The 16,336-nt window shown below is 42.0% G+C and overlaps 1 pseudogene; it reads left to right on the forward strand.

Moving 5' to 3' along the window:
- The first annotated feature begins 272 nt into the window (after positions 1-272).
- On the forward strand, positions 273-1,513 carry LOC110308874 (annotated as a pseudogene).
- Positions 1,514-16,336: the final 14,823 nt, after the last annotated feature.

Genomic DNA, 16,336 nt, shown 5'->3' on the forward strand with positions numbered 1-16,336 from the left:
ACACCCCCAGCGAATGGCTAAGGAGAAGTGAAGCGCCAAGCTTAGATGCAGGCTCTGGACTGAGCACGGCACAGCCAGGTCGAAGAGGCTGCGTGTCCCCTTGGCCCACTGCTGATGCCTGCAGCAGAACGAGGCTGCTGTGGCCACACTGTGCACAGAAGGCAGTCTTGACCACCAGCCACAAGTGGCCTCAGAGATCCCCACACTTGACTGTTGGGTCTCTAACCACTGGTCTTGTCCACCCCATCCACTTCCCTCCTGGATACAAGGCAATGTTGCCTCAAAACGAGGCCCAGGTGCTGCAACAGAAAGCAGTGCCCTCAGGGTGTCCAGCTCAGGTCCTTTCAGTTTGTAGACTCCCCTCCACCCAACTTAGCATCTCTTTCTCCCTATCCGACCCTCAGTTCTTCCCACTTTTATTTGCTCACCACCACGCAGGCTTATATCTTCTCTTCTTTGACACAGACCCACTCTCCCAGGCCTAACTTCTCTTCGGACTCGAATTCTGACTTTGTTCCTCTTCCTTACTCTTCCTCTCTCCCAAGATCGTCTTCTTGCGTTGGCCAAAACCATACTTATTTTGGTGAAAAAGTTCCCTCTCCACACTCCATCTTCCCCTCCAACTATCAGCTCCATGTCTCTCCTCCTCTTACCTGCTCCTCCTCTCTTTCCCAGCTACAAAATTCCTCTCCTCACTCCTGCCAGTTCCCTTCCCACCTCCAGGACTTTCAAGTTCCAAGATCACTTCCCCCGGCCCCACCTCACCTTCTCGAGAGACTCAGGGTAACAAGAAAACATGGCAGTGTCCTCAGTCCAGAAGCATCAGGGCCTGGGGGTGAGGGTGGGGGACAGAGGGAGGCATGGGGATGTGTGATAAGCAAGGTGGACCCTGAAGAATTCCAGGACCCAGGGGCCCTTACCCAGGCCCTGATGGTCCATGTGGTGGCACCGCAGAATTGCACGAGACCTGCAGATAAAGTTTCTGCAGCGCATGTTGCTCGGCACACCCTGACCGGCCCCAATTGTGGAGTACCCCATATGTCTAGTGTGCTTCCAGACCCTTACTCCATCTTGCCCCACCCCCAAGTACAAGACTATACCCTGGCTGTTTGTCTTCCTACAACTACTGCCTTGTGCCCAGGGCCAGGAATCTGTGTCTCTCCGAATAGGAATTGGCTTCGGCCTCTGCCTGCCTCGGGGACATGCCAATTCTTTGCATCTGCTGCCCCCACCCCCCACCCCCGCAAAAAAAAAAAATCCGGAGGGAGTAGAATTTCAGGAAGAGGCCCTCCAGAGTCAAAAAACAGCAACCCAGGCATCAGTTCAAATCACCGGCACACTCTTCCAGGCCGGGAGTCTCCAGTCTGTAGAGCTTCAATCACCAAAACCCAGCCAGTGTTACAGGTCTCTACTTCAGGAGCCAAGACAGGCCACTACGTCCCCAAAGCCCAGGCCTTCTGTATCAAAGAGGTCTGTGTTTCTAGGATCTATTTTCTGAAAGTCGCCATCTTAATCCCAGACCAGAGGAGACCCTCTTGAACACCACCCTCCCTACCAGAGCTTCTCAGACCTTGAAGTGCTGGCTGGCCCGACACCAAGTGTGCTCTTCTGCCCTGAAACCTGGGAACCCTTTGTGGAGCCTGCGCTCCCCTAGTTGAAAAGAACAGAAGCACCCAAGGCCTCATTCAGCCTTCGGTGTATCTATCCAACAAAGCCTAACCCTGAGAATCTTGTGTTTGTGTCTACGATACCCTCAGGATGGAATCAAGTCCCACAAAAGGCCTGGGGGGTACAGAAGGATTAAGGACATCAAGTGCTATGCACTTGAGTACATGCTAGCACCTGATGCTTACAGACCTTTACAAGGCCCTTCTCGTGTTTAATTCAAGTTTGTGGACCGATAAGTGAAATCAAAGATTAGGCCAATGGGTCTGTTTCTCCAGGGACAGCCTGGGTTGACCAGGATGCAGCAGCAGCTCATTGTCCTCGAAGGGAAGGACATTGCTAGCAACTCATTATAGGAGAGCACAAACATCCCGTGCACAGACCGGAAACTAGAAGGCTCCTTCAGATGGGCTAGAGAGATGCTCTCTCGGCACCCATGGGGCAGCTCACAATTGTAACTCCAGTTCCAGGGGATCCAGCCCCTTCTTCTGTCTTCAGTACATGGACAGACAGACAGACAGACACACACACACACAGAGACAGAGACAGGCAGAGACAGGCAGAGAGACAGAGACAGACAGGGGGAGAGGAGAGAGAAGAGAGGAGAAGAGGCAAAAGGGGGGAGAAAAAGGAAAAAAAGGAGAGCAAGGAGAGGGGAGAGGAAGATTAGAGGAGAGGAGAGGCCAGGCATAGCACATAGAAGACACCTGTCAGGGAGCAACTGCCACCCATAACTTCCATTTCCTAGAAGTGGACATCAAGCCATAAGAAAGAGACCAATCAGCTATGGAGGGTGCTGTCAAAGTGGGGACTGATTTCTTCATATTAGGATATTAGAAAGCAGTGAATCTGTTTTGGAGTGTCTGTCCTTGCTGTTACCAGGAGGAAACCACTTCTTCCCAGGAGTTACACATAAAGACCCTACTTGTACAAGTCTGTGTATCTCTCCTTAAATGGGGAACTGTCCCTGCAGGAGAACTTTTTACTACATTACAATTCATAACAGTAACAAAATAACAGTTTGACGTACACTGTCGCTGGCTGTCTTCAGACACACTAGAAGAAGGCACACCAGAAGAGGGCATCAGGTCCCATTACAGATGGTTGTGAGCCACCATGTGGTTGCTGGGAATTGAACTCAGGAGCTATGGAAGAGCAGTCTATGCTTTTAATCACCGAGCCATCTCTCCAGCCCGGTCTAAAACATTCTAATGCCACTGTTTTCTTCACTCTTCAAATGTAAGTTTGTGTCTAGCTCCTGCTATCTCTGCCTCTTTACCCCTGTGATAACTTATGATTCCATTGCATTTGTCCTTAGATGGTTCTCTGCCTCTGACCTCACATCTTTCCATTATAGACACCCACCATAACAATACTGGAGCTATGTTCTGAAGAGAAAAGTCCTCAAATTCGTCTCCAGACATTGGTCTTGGCATCTGAAGACATCATGATGCTACCACCATGCCTGCTTCTCCCAGTCCCTGCTCAAGTGAAGATGTCTCCTTCAACTTACTTCACATAAAGGATTATTTGTATGTTAGTCTCCCCAATAACCTGGGAGTTCCCTTGAGGGTGGATGCAGATGAAATTGCCTGCCAGGCAAAAATATGTGTTGAAGAATAAATGCATGAATGAGTTTGATTCAAGATTTTTGAAGTGTCAATTTTTACAAGAGAGAAAAAGTCCCTAGGAACCTGTATGCCTGAATGCATCTGAAAGAGAAAAGGTAAGACTGTGCTAATCTAAAGATGGGTTGGCAAAGCCTGGTAAGAGTGAGAATTCAACACCAACTAGAATCGAAACCCGACTTCTCATCTGTTTTTCATGCTAATGTCTCCCTTTACGAATGCATTTGAATATGTAATTTTTTAAAATTTTAAATTATGCACAAGACTAAGCTGTGTGCTTTACATATCTCCCCAGTTATTTTCATTTCATAAAGTTGGCATATGTGTGAATATAGAACTGAAAATTGACAGAATGGGTGCATTTTTTCATGTGAAGAACAAGGCTTAGAGGGAGGCAGAAGAAAGAGGTGAGGACTTGCCACTAGCTGCTTTCTTACTTGTAATTTTCTGCCTTATCTGCAAAGGTGAGGCAGCTTTCTTTCATTGGTCAGAATGGACAATGGACACTCACTCTGAAATCTCATTGTTTGGACACAACAGAGGCTTCTTAGGTACCCAGTGTGACACGGAACTCTACTTCCTATGGAGGAAAAGGGCTCCAAATTGGTAGCAACTTTAACAATATTAATCAAACTTGTGTTATATGGTATAATAATATGTATCTGTTTTTTTTAAACGAAGAAAGTACATACTTTATTGTGCCCACACACAGATGCATTTACATACATACATGTACACACATGTGAACACACATATACACATGATACTTAATTCCTCAGTTCAGGACACATTCAATTATTCTGCCTAACTGCAGTACATTGTGAGATAACATTTGGGTACATTAGAGTTGAGAGAAGAGCCATGGGTTGATGAACGAAGCCACTGATCGCATAGGTTTGGCCAACAGATGAAATCTTTGTGCTGATTAGAGTCTCGCTTTCCTTTTTCTTTCTAGTTTCTAATTCCACCTCCACCCTGTCTTCTTAAAACAGTCAAGACAACAAATATTAACTTCTGGGACAGGAACTGTCTCTGATTATCTAAGTATTAGCTTTTCTGGGGTCCTCAGATCTGATTTCCAAGAGATACAAGAAAACCAAACACTAGACCTGGAATTAAACCATGTGGGAAAGACTGGGAGTTAATAAGGGGAGGGAGATGGACAGAGGTTGGGCAAGCAGATGAGATGTTTCTGCATTTCATCATTTGCATGAATAAAAATAGTGAGTGCCATATTACTTTCCATGTACATTTCTTTAGGATAACGTTTAAATGTCTCTCTTCACCATTACTCTACTTTGGGTATATTCTTCAGTACCTATCTACACATGCCAAGAATTCCTTCTTTACTCTCATGGGAATAATGGTAAAGACAAGGCCTCTTGAAAACTTTATCAATGGGCCCATGAGCCCTGTATATCCATCTGGGTATCTAAGAACAAAAATACAATGAATATGTAATGAACTGGAAGGGATTGTTTAAAGGCTATGATCATGGAATCATTTCATCCTAAATGTTCAGTGCCAACTACAAGATGGATGAAGTAGACACATTCATTGCTGCCTTAGCATATTCCCTTGGACGCTTTCTCTTTTTCTCTTCTGTGTGTCTGAAGTTGGACCCAGGATGATCACGGTATGAAGGTCTCCCTCCACTTACCACTTAGGCTTCACTTTGCTAACTCCTTGAAGGCCCACAAAAGATAACATAGGATGCCTGTTGTGAATATTTTGGCTCTTGCTCCATCAGTCCATGATGTACTTTTAAAATTTGAGTTACTTGCTAATATTCTGGGCTCTATATAAAATTCAGGATGCCTAACTTGTAATACTGGGACCAAATTCCCATGTGGTGACTTTTGGCTAGAGCTTTCCATTCTGTGCTCCTTGAAGGCAGCATATACTCACGTCTATTCCCTGCATCCCCTATTGTCTTGTTAACATTGAGACTGGCTGGTTAATTTTATAGTTACTTGATGTTTTTCTCAGATTTAAGGAACACATGGCCTACTCCTAGCTCCCAGCTCTTTTGTTTATTCATGTTACATGCCTAGAACATTTAGAGATTTGAGAGATTTGAATTTGAAACTTCCAAGTAACAGAATCAAGTTTAGTCAAGTACAAAGGTAGATAGGATTTTCTTGGGTTTGATTGTGTGTTAGGAGGCTAAGATGCAGGTTTAGAAGGCTCCTGGGCAGGAGGAATCCTGAAGGGGATCATGACGTTTAACTACTATGCTAAGGCTGGCAGATGTATAGAAGAACTATCTCATATACATTTGACAAGATCATTACATATATTTTCTGACTGACTAAGGCATTGAGTGGCACATAATTTAAGAAGACATAAACTAATAAAACCAAATAATTAATAACCAAATTGAAATTTATTGGCTGAATAAATATCCAAGAGTCAGTTTGATTTAAGGCATAGCTAGACAATATATTATAATGAAACCATCACCGAAAGATTTATGTGTTTCCATCTTTCCCTACCTCATGGTCACAAGATGACTGCCAGCAGCCTAGGGACTATGTCCTTTCAGGTCCATGGTCCAAAGCATGTGTCCTTTGTTCTAACATCGTAGCAAAAGCCTGGGTTTGTCACATCAGCCTCACTTAGGGAAAATTAAGATCCCAATCTCTGTTGTCAAGGAAATACCAATCAAGCTCAACTGATAGATCAGATGCTCTGCTGAAAACAAAAATAGTAGCAGTGGGAAGTGTAATCCCACAGAAACAACTTGTGAATATGGTTACCAGGAGAGGAGAACGTGGCCAGTGCGCAGCATCCATAGCCGGTGTCAGTTATCAACCTAAATCATTTGTTCAAGAGCATATTGTTGCCCCTCCTACCCAGATACTCTGAGTCATTAGGTATGACCCTAAACCTAGGCATACTCATATTTAACAAGGCCTCCCGGGACTAAGATACAAGAAGTCATTAACTAAGACTTTGGGCAACACTCTGAGACTCCAGAATTCTATTACAACTAATAATACATTTATAATTATGCACCAGGAACTGCAGTGCTTCTAAGACCTCTTTAAAATGACCCTTAAACAATTCCATGAGGTAAGTACTGTTATTGTATTCATTTTGGTAAGAAAGGGACATATAAGAAGTCTAATGACGCCGGGCGTGGTGGCGCACGCCTTTAATCCCAGCACTCGGGAGGCAGAGGCAGGCGGATTTCTGAGTTCGAGGCCAGCCTGGTCTACAAAGTGAGTGCCAGGACAGCCAGGGCTACACAGAGAAACCCTGTCTCGAAAAACCAAAAAAAAAAAAAAAAGAAGTCTAATGACACACAGATACAAGAGTCCAGAACCAAGCCTTTGTAATCAATGTTATTTCCTATTTTACGATACTGTCAATATCCCTTCTGGACTCTGTGTGACACTAGCTGAAGATAATTTTTTAGTCCACAAGTTGTCTGTTTGGCATTATGTGACAGGGAGATGCCCCATTACTGGTTTCATGAAGTCACATCAAACACCTCTGTGCAATTCCTTGCTGATGTACACTGCATGTTGCCTCGGGAAAGTCACATAAACTTTCTTTTAAGGAGAGGTTCACTCATTTGCCTTCACAAGGGTGATTTAGGAAATAATGAACAAATAAAAGTGTCAAGATAGTATTGGCCTGAGGAAATGATGCATTGTTTTTAGAAACCTTTTCATCCATGGGTTAAATCACAAGTAAGCAAATAATGTTTACTATGGTTCCCACCCTCCTGCCATTGCTGGCACAGGGAGAAGCTTCCTACTCTCGCCCCAGCTGCCCACATGTCCTGACTCAATAGTAGTCATTCACGTGTTTGCCATACCTTAGCAGCTGGGATCTCCCTTTGAGAGCCTTAAGGACTGGAACAAAAGGAGAGAACAGGTAGTACATAACTGCTCTGTGGCAGGAACATTTGAGAAGCTACAATTCTAGCCTTAACACTGGTGCCTCAATGCACATGGGAGAACTGTGGAGCGTGCAGAGGCTGCTTGCCCAAGGTCCCTTCTACCAGAAAGGTAGGTTCCAGAACCTATCCCCCTGTCTCATCCCTGTGACTCCTCTGGTAAGCTCTAGGCTTTTATACATATTTGATGCCCCATGAAAGAGGTTCCTTTTTAGGAGATGAGCTACTTGACTGGTGCTCAGTTAGTTCAGATGTGCTTTATCAGTGCAAGCCTTCTATATTTCACACAGTAATACTCATGACCAAACCATGAGGGCTCCTCAAATGTGAAGACGGATTCACAATCAGTCTGCTATGTCTTAGAATACAGGATAAATATCAATCAATATAGAATAGTAGACACATGTCCTTTTAAATACAGCCTCATTGACCCCTGTGTCTAGTCTAGGTGAGAAAGCAGGAGTTGTAACTAATCAAAGGCTAATGGAGTCAGTTCCCTACTAATTAAAACATCACAGCCTTGGCATGCATTTTGAGTTTTTCTCCTTTTTCACTCAGAAGAGAAAATTTGAAATCCTCAGCTGTGTGAGAGCAGGTTCTTATTAGAGAAATGTAATAAATTAATGACAAAGGCACAGGTTTTGTGAAATTTCCTCCTCATTTACAATCTATTTCTTCAGAATAATGGGAGAAAGCTCATTTGTATTAAAAACCACTGCTATTCCTGAATTTGATCAATTATCTAACAATATTAAAAAAACTGGATATATTTTCCTATGCAATCCAATCTATCTTTCTTAGTCAGTCAGCTATTATTGTTTCTTCTGAGGCATGGAGAGGGAATTCACTAGGTTTCTATGACTTCCCATATTTCCAGTGGTCACCAGTTTTCTGCAAATGGCGTCAGTACAGTTTTCAATGTACAAAGCCACTTTCACCAGGTACTTAGGCAATGCAACATGCTTTTTATGTAATTTTTAAATGTAACCCCCAAAAGTCTCCATTAGTAGGAAATGCTGACTAGCTAATAGTCAGTTGCTCCATCTTGAAATAACTAGCAAAGTGCTATGACCTTCTGTCTCAGATCTCTGAGGGGTAAACACCATTGTAAAACCAGGGCTCTTAAATTCCTCTCAAAGTGAAAAGGGCTTTTTCCCAGGAAGAAGCCTAACTGTTAACATGCAGTGTGTGAACCCTGGTGTCTTGAAGTGGGTGGAGGGTGACAGGAAATGATCCTTCTCTGGCAGAAAGCTCTCTTCATCGGGTGTCACAAGGCAAAGGTTTCCTATATATAGCTCTTCTCTTCTGTCCCCTCATCTCCTCAACCACAGAATAGCTCTCCAGTGTCAAGGTTCTCTCCCACTTAGGATCTTGTGAATACATTCTGTCTATAATGAAATTCTGACCGAAAGTCTCATAGAGCCAAGTGATTCCGGGCTGTGGAACCCAGACTCTTCTAAAGTTAAACATTCTCAAGAAACTGAATTTTGAAGTTAATGCCTAATAACTGTTACATACTAGTTTATATGTCTTGTAGGATTATATTCTCATGAAGGGACAGAGGCTACAGTATGGCTACAAAGTGCTAAAGAGATTTCAGAGCTCACAAAGCCATACTAAAGGCAGTGTGAGGAGCAGCTTACAGACTCAAAGAATCACTGTGGGTAATCAGAAAGCTATCAAAAGACAAAGTTACAATCCCAGGGTATGGTTCATATCTAAAATGCCAGCACTCAAGAAGGCTGGGGCTGGAGGGTTGCCATAATTCTGAGGCCAGCCTGGTTTATAAAGTGGCCAGTGAGAGTGCCTCATGACCCTCAAAAGGAAATAAAAGTCTATTTAGAGAGTTGCTTGGAATATACACAGCTGTTTCAAGACAGAGCAAAGTGGGCCAGGCAAGGGGGTGAGCTGACACATGTGCCAGAAGGTCTGATGAGAAGTTGGTCATGTTCCATATGAAGTCTCACAGCTTTCATATGAATCAGATGACAGTTTGTCACCACTCCTGGTCCTGGTATCCTCTGTGAGTTTATGGGCCTGGTTTTTCTGGTATAGTTTTAATTGCACTTGTGTAGCTGTGTATTCTTGATTTAATTTGCTAAGGTTACAGGTTAACGTATAATTTTACTTGCATGAGTAAATTGCCTATGGATTATATCATGTGCCCTTTGCATGTGAAATGTCCCTGAAAGTGTTGTGTTTTTAAGATTTGCTCTCTACAGTTGTTCAGAGGTGGGGTTTGGCTGATGTGACTGGCCCCTGAAGTCTCTGACTTAATCAGTGGACTTACTTACAAGTGGAGTCTTAACTTCATGTTCTTACTGAATGATGACAGTCTAGAAGGTAGACTCTGATTGAAGGAAGTAAATCACTGGGGGCATGTCACTGAAGGGGATCCCTTGCTGCTGTTTCTTTGTTTAGTCTCATCCTCATTCCTGGTTGCCATGAGGACTACAGTTTTCCCAGGCCATGCTCTTCCAAGGTGATCTGTCTGCCTTTCCACAAGATTAAAAGCAATGGAGAAAGCCAGCCCTGAACTAACACCCTTGAAACCCTGAGCTGAAATAAATCCTTTCTCCCTTAAATTTTCTCATCAGATATTTTGTCACTAAAGTGACTAAAAACTAACTTGTAACTAAAATGTACAGAGCCCCAACAAACAATTCATGGTCTTCTGATCCCTGCTACAGGATAAAACTGTCCTTATTTAAGGATTTTATTTAACTCCCTGTTGTGCCATATAATGTCTGGATTACTCATGGTGATTTCAGCCTTACTTTTCTGATGTTGCTGTCATAATTACATATGTAAATACATGTGTTCATTCATGATGTTTGCTGATTTTTTTAAACTAATATGTTTTGTGTAGAAAGATGATACAAAAAGAAAAGAAAAAAGAAAGGATGAATACTGCTTTGATTTTTCTACACAAAGAAGAGGGAAATGCTTCCAATTATTTTCTAGAGCAGGACATTTGGTACCGATAAGGTTGCTATAGCAACCTGAGAACAAAGCTTAATTTGGGCCACAATGAGTGCACCCACTTTGTTTCCTGTCTGAACAAGCATTTCTGTGAAGCGCTGTGTTTACAAACAAAGCAAGGGTGCCTATATGGAAAGTCATTTAGGGGTGGGGTCCCTCAACTTCCCCACTTGCACCTGCTTGTCCTATTATAATTCCAATAGAAATTACCTTTATCAAGAACGACTAAAATGTAGTCCAATTTTACTCAAGATTGAAAACTTTGAACATCAATTGGTTCTTAACAGGTCTTCAAAAATAATTTGACATTAAAATGTATTTTACTTTCTAGTGTTCATCTTTATAATGTGTTGGAAAAGAAATATTTGTTGTATATGACTAAAAAAAAACCACCCTCTTAGTTTAGGCAATGTGAGTGTATTTCCTCTGTAAGGATCAAGTCCCTGAAAGTCTTGCTGGTATATGTATCCAGGGTCAAGGTGGCTGGAGAGGAGAATCCCTGTGGCTTCCCAGTTTTATGGAAGCAGAATGTACTCTGGTGTTTATGTGTCTCTTTCATAAAGATGAAAAGCTTTAGTTTAGGAATTCAGTCTGCTGCAATTCAGGTAGCATATATCTCACATTCCGTTTAACCTCCACCTAAAATTCCTTTCCTAACCCTTGTGTTAGGATTAAACAGAAATAGAAGGTCTCTTGCTAAGCTGTGTCTGATTTGCCATGCAACCCCACCTCTCCTCAGAGCACCAAGTCTAGACTACATTTAGCTATTTTAAATACTGATTTGCATACTTTCCTCCCTCCTAGACACTACAAGGAATGCCTCTTTAAACTTGGTATTTTCTTCCTACCCAACCAAAACAGCACCTGGCATATACCAGGTGCTGTGTACAAAGTTAAAAAAAAAAACTGCTTTAACTCAAAATAGAAAAAGTTACAAACATCCCCCCCTTCCCAAATAAAGAACAGAAAAACAAAAGACAAACACCACCAACACTAACAACAAAAATACAAGACAATTAATTCCAGAATGGTAAATGCAAAAATAGTTCTGGGTCTACAGGTAATTGAGGGAGAGGTTCTCATATTAGAGGAGTCATTAAGACTAAGAACCTCCAGGAAAAGGTTCAAACCACCCTAGCGTCAAACCACCCTAAGTCATAATAAGTGTTATATACCCAAGTCTTCATTTTGTCCATTCAAGCATATATGCCTGTTACCACCTGAAATGACCCCAAGTAGTATAAGAGTACAAGGGACATGTGCAGAATGACTAAAGCCAACAAAAAAGAACAGGAAGCCAAATTGGAACCTAGGAACAAGCCAGCCAGGGAAAGAAAAGGTTTCAAGGAAAGAGATGTGAGCTAGACCACAGGGTATGGAGGAGTGGAATGCAATGAGGCAGGACAAAGTCTAGTTTAAGAAAAACACCCATGTGCCTTGTTCTAGGACTATTTGAAATGAAGAATGGTCCTTGCATGTCAAAGGAGTGGGTAAGATCGGATTCCTCAAGCTATTGACTAGAGAGTAGAGAGTTTTATAATCATGCAGTGACTTTGTGTATCCAGAACTAGAAATAGTTCCAATACTTACTGTCAACTGTTATATTCTCCTCAGAGCATTTTTTAAACTATCACTAAGGGTTATGAGAAAGAAAAACATGAAATATAAAATTATTTCTCAAGCCCACCATTACTTAAAGATTATTTTAATAGATTGTTTTACACTATACACAAATGCAATTGTCTTCCTTACTGTTCTATTGCTGTAAAGAGACACCATAACCAAGGCAACTCTTCTAAAAATAATTGGGGGCTTGCTTAAAGTTTCAGAGAATTAGTCCATGACCATCATGGTGGGAAGAAGACAGGCATGGTGCTAGTGGCTGAGAGCTTCACATCCTGATCCACAGGCAGCAGGGAGAGGGTGAAGGAGAGGGTGAGAGATAGGGGGAGGGAGATGAAGAGAGGGGTTGAGAGAAAGAGAGAGACAGAGAGAGAGAAAGAGACAGAGACAGAGACAGAGACAGCACCTGGCATGGGCTTTTGAAACTTTAAAGCCTGCTCCCAGTAACATACCTGCTTCAGTAAGGCCACACCTACTCTACTTGAACAAGGCCATACCTCCTAGTCTTTCCCAAATTTACTAACTGGGGATCAGGCATTCAAATGTATGAACCTATATGGGCCATTCTCATTCAAACCATTGCAACAATGAAACAGTATATTTTAAGAAAAGGTAAATTTAGTTCACATTTTATCTGCCTTAAAAGGCTAGCTTTACATTTTAAAGTCAATTTAAAGATTGTCATTGATACTCTAGAAATACATAACAGGCACGTGGGAAGAATGGGGAAGGAGGGAATGGAAAAGAACACACACACAGAGAGAGAGACAGAGACAGAGACAAAGACACAGACTCAGAGACACAGAGAAACTTTATTCACATAAAAATAAAATGGAAGGCTGCAGAAAACAGCCAGGCTGCCCCAGCTACAATGATCAAATATGTGATAGAGAGATGGGAAAGAGAAAAACCTGAAGTGTTTGTGTGCTGTGGAGAGAGACAGAACTGGAGACTGTTGGTGGTGAGGAACAGGCTAATGTGAGTGGTACAGCTGGCAACTGTGTTGATGTCCCTGTCTCGTGTTACCACCAAGGCCAATCGGAGGTCTGTAATCTGTGCTGCAGCCTGAAGCCATTTTGTTGTTTGTGGGCTGTGTTGCCTCCAGGGACCCTATTGATGTAACCTGGGCTACCACCTGACACAGTGTTATTGATGGTCCATGCTGCCTCTGATAGTCTTGCATGGGTACAGAGTCCTACAGCAGCCAGGAGCCATTACTTGTGGTCTGTGCTGTCACCAGAAACCATGTGGAAGCCCATGATCTGTGCTCCTGCTGACTGTAAAGATTAAGGAAGCTACTTTGGCAGTGCTATTGATGAGTGCAGTCACATTGTTGAGAAAGAGAGCCGTGGAAGGCTTCTGTAAGAACGCCTACCCCAACCCCAATTTCCATTCCCACCCATGAAAGTAGCAGCCTAAACAGGAAGTCATCAAAGAAGTCTTTCAAAAAGTGCGATAAGGATGCTGGAGTGAAGCTTTCCACAACTGATGGCTTCTGTTAGGAGTGTGGGAGTGGAATGACTCAGTTCTGTTTAAGGAGCAGGCCATTGAGAGTTTGACCATGCTCCAGTGAATATACAGATAACACAAATTGGACTTGTTCTCTTCTGCCCCTCCCCCTCCCTCTCCCCCTCTCCCTTTTCCCCTCTCCCTCCCCCTCCCCCTCTCATGCAGTGGGTGTTTTTATTTTCTTATTTATTTATTTATTATTTTTTGGCGGGGGAGAGGTCACAAGTGTCAAGGACAGCCATGAAGGGGCTAGGAAATAAGTATGATTGGAGTGATTGAGGTGAAATCCACAAAGAATCAATAAAAATACTACGTTGGGAAAAAAAGTGAATAGAGAAGAAATGTAAAGGTTGCAGATGACCCTGGTGGTTCAGTGAGAGAGAGAGAGAGAGAGAGAGAGAGAGAGAGAGAGAGAGAGAGAGAGAGAGATCTTAAGATATGTATTATGCAGCTACAAGAAAATAATTTAGGAAAAAATAAGAAGCTATTGCCATTTTAGGTCTAAAACAGTTGTTACATTTTTCTCATGAGGAACTTCTGAAAATAAGTAAAATTTTAAATAAATCATTGGAAAGAAAACATGTAGGAGGTTGTAAATCTAATTAATGAGAGGTCGGGACAAAAGATTTTACCTAAAAGACTAATTGTAAAGAGGAACATTAAATAAACAGTAGGTGGGAGTGAATAATTACAGTGAATGCAGATTGGATGTAGGGAGCAGTAAGGTGCACAGGTGGAGACATGAAGTACAAAATAAACACAAAGCCCTAATAGCTGACCTTTACGTCAAAGACCCGGGAAAACGAAACACAGGTGACAAGGCTAGGCACCAAATTAACTAAATGTTATGATTCAGGCTCAAAACAGGTAGTCAATTGATTTTAATAAGAACCATAAAAGGTAGGGAAGTAGGCTTTAATAACAAGATATGAAACCAATTATTAGAAGTAAAGGCTGCATAAGCGATATGGATAATTCCATACTCTGCCTCCCAAGGGCACTGAGGATTAATGAAATGACAACATACACCCATTTGATATATAAAAAGAAGGTGATGGGGCTTCAATTAATTAGGAAATACATTCTGTATGAACATGAGAGTTTCTAGACTTGCAATTTTCTGTACTGGATTTCAAGGTTTTTTTTCCTAAAAAATAAGTCTTGACATTATTGTAATGGCTTATACAAACAGGGAGTTATTAATTAATATCCTAGCATTGTTTAATGTTAAACTAGAGTACATAGAATATATAAAAACTGCATAACATGTGTTTAATTTATATGTCATTTGACATATTCTACACAGTGTGCTATACATATTATTTGCCGGCTTATTAAATATGTTTGGCATGGCCCCTCAAGTGATACTCGTGTGCTTAAATCATTTAACAGATTATTGTCTCTAGGCTCCAAATCTTTATTCCACAAAGAGAGGGCTGAATTCTCCCACTATTTTTCCTTTGCAGAGTCCACAGGGTTAAGCTATAACCACAGAAGATGTTTTAAGGGCACTGATGCTGAGAGTGATATTCCTTCCCCTAGGTCTGTCTGCCGAGCTTCTCAAGTCAAGCACCAGCAACAAAGACATTTACCCCAGCATCTCCTGCCTTGTGCATGCTGCAGCTAGCAGCTCTGACAGCCAAGTCAGTTCCAGGGACCCTAGCTGATAGATTCATTGCCAGGTTCCTACTTAAAAATCATCTCCCTGTGCATGGTTCCCTCTGGTACTTTCCCAGATCATTTTGCAGCGATCTATTTCCAACTGACTTTTCCCTAGGTTTTCTGTCTCAGTCCTAAGGCTCTGGCCACTCTTTGTGAACTGCCATTACTGAATTCTTCAGATTTCTTTGCACACCTCCCCAACTAAACCTCAGTCAACTGTAATCCTCCATTAAACATTTATTCCTAATATTAAATTTTGTTTTATAACATGGGGTTTGTCTCTTGCTTGGGCTCTCTCACTCTCTCTCTCTCTCTCTCTCTCTCCCTTTCTCTCTGTGTGTTTGTGTGTGTACATATACACAAGCAGATGAATGTTGATGTGTATGGTGTATACATGCATGCATATATGTATGGAGATAAAGGTAATCCTTGGGTGTGGTTCCTATGGTACCATTTGTCTTGTGTTTCTCACTGGGACCAACGCAAGATTTAGGGTTTTGCCTGTCTCTACCTCCAGAGCACTGGGATTAGAAGTGCTCAGCATCACTCCTAGTTGGAGATAAGGCCAGAACATCAGGCTAGTGTTTCAAGCACTTTACTGGTTGACCTTTTCCACCATTTTCTAACATGGTGCCAAGATGAGACAGTACTTACCTTATGGTCTTACTAGAAATTAGACTTAGAAGATCTTTGCCGATATCATATAGGTAATCAATTGCATTACATTTTTATTGTGGTAGCATATCATAACCAAGGGAAAGTATAAAAGGAAGATCTTTTGGAGCTTTACAGTTCTGGAGAGATCAGGGTCTGTCATGGCAAAGAGATGTGGCATGGTGGTAGCAGCAGAAACCAGAGGGCTTTCGCATTCTAAGCAAAAGAGCAAACTGGGAATGGCATCTTGTTTTAAAATCTCAAAGCCTGCCCTGTTACACCCTTCCTCCAGCAAGGCCATACCTCCTATATTTATCATAACAGCACCAACAACTGGAAACTAAATATTGAAATATCTTAGCCTATGGGGACATGTTCATTCAAACTACTACACTGATATAAGAATTGGAACTTGAATTAGAATATTTTTGTTGGGAATTTTTAAGTGTACAGATCAAGTACTTAATTATTTCAGGATAGGTATAATGAATAATAGCTCACCTTTTATTTGCAGTTAAGTTATAACTACTTCTTATTTTATATAAACCGGATATTCTGATTTTTTTTACCTTATATGGTGATCATTAGCTTTATTTATTTAACACAGTCTAGGATAACCTAGGAAGAGAAATCAGTGAAAGGTTGTCTACATTGGGTTAGCCCTGTGGGCATGTCTGTGGGGTGGGTGCCTTAATTAAATAGTTAA

Source organism: Mus caroli, chromosome 2, assembly GCF_900094665.2.
Source record: "Mus caroli chromosome 2, CAROLI_EIJ_v1.1, whole genome shotgun sequence".
NCBI lineage: Eukaryota > Metazoa > Chordata > Mammalia > Rodentia > Muridae > Mus > Mus caroli.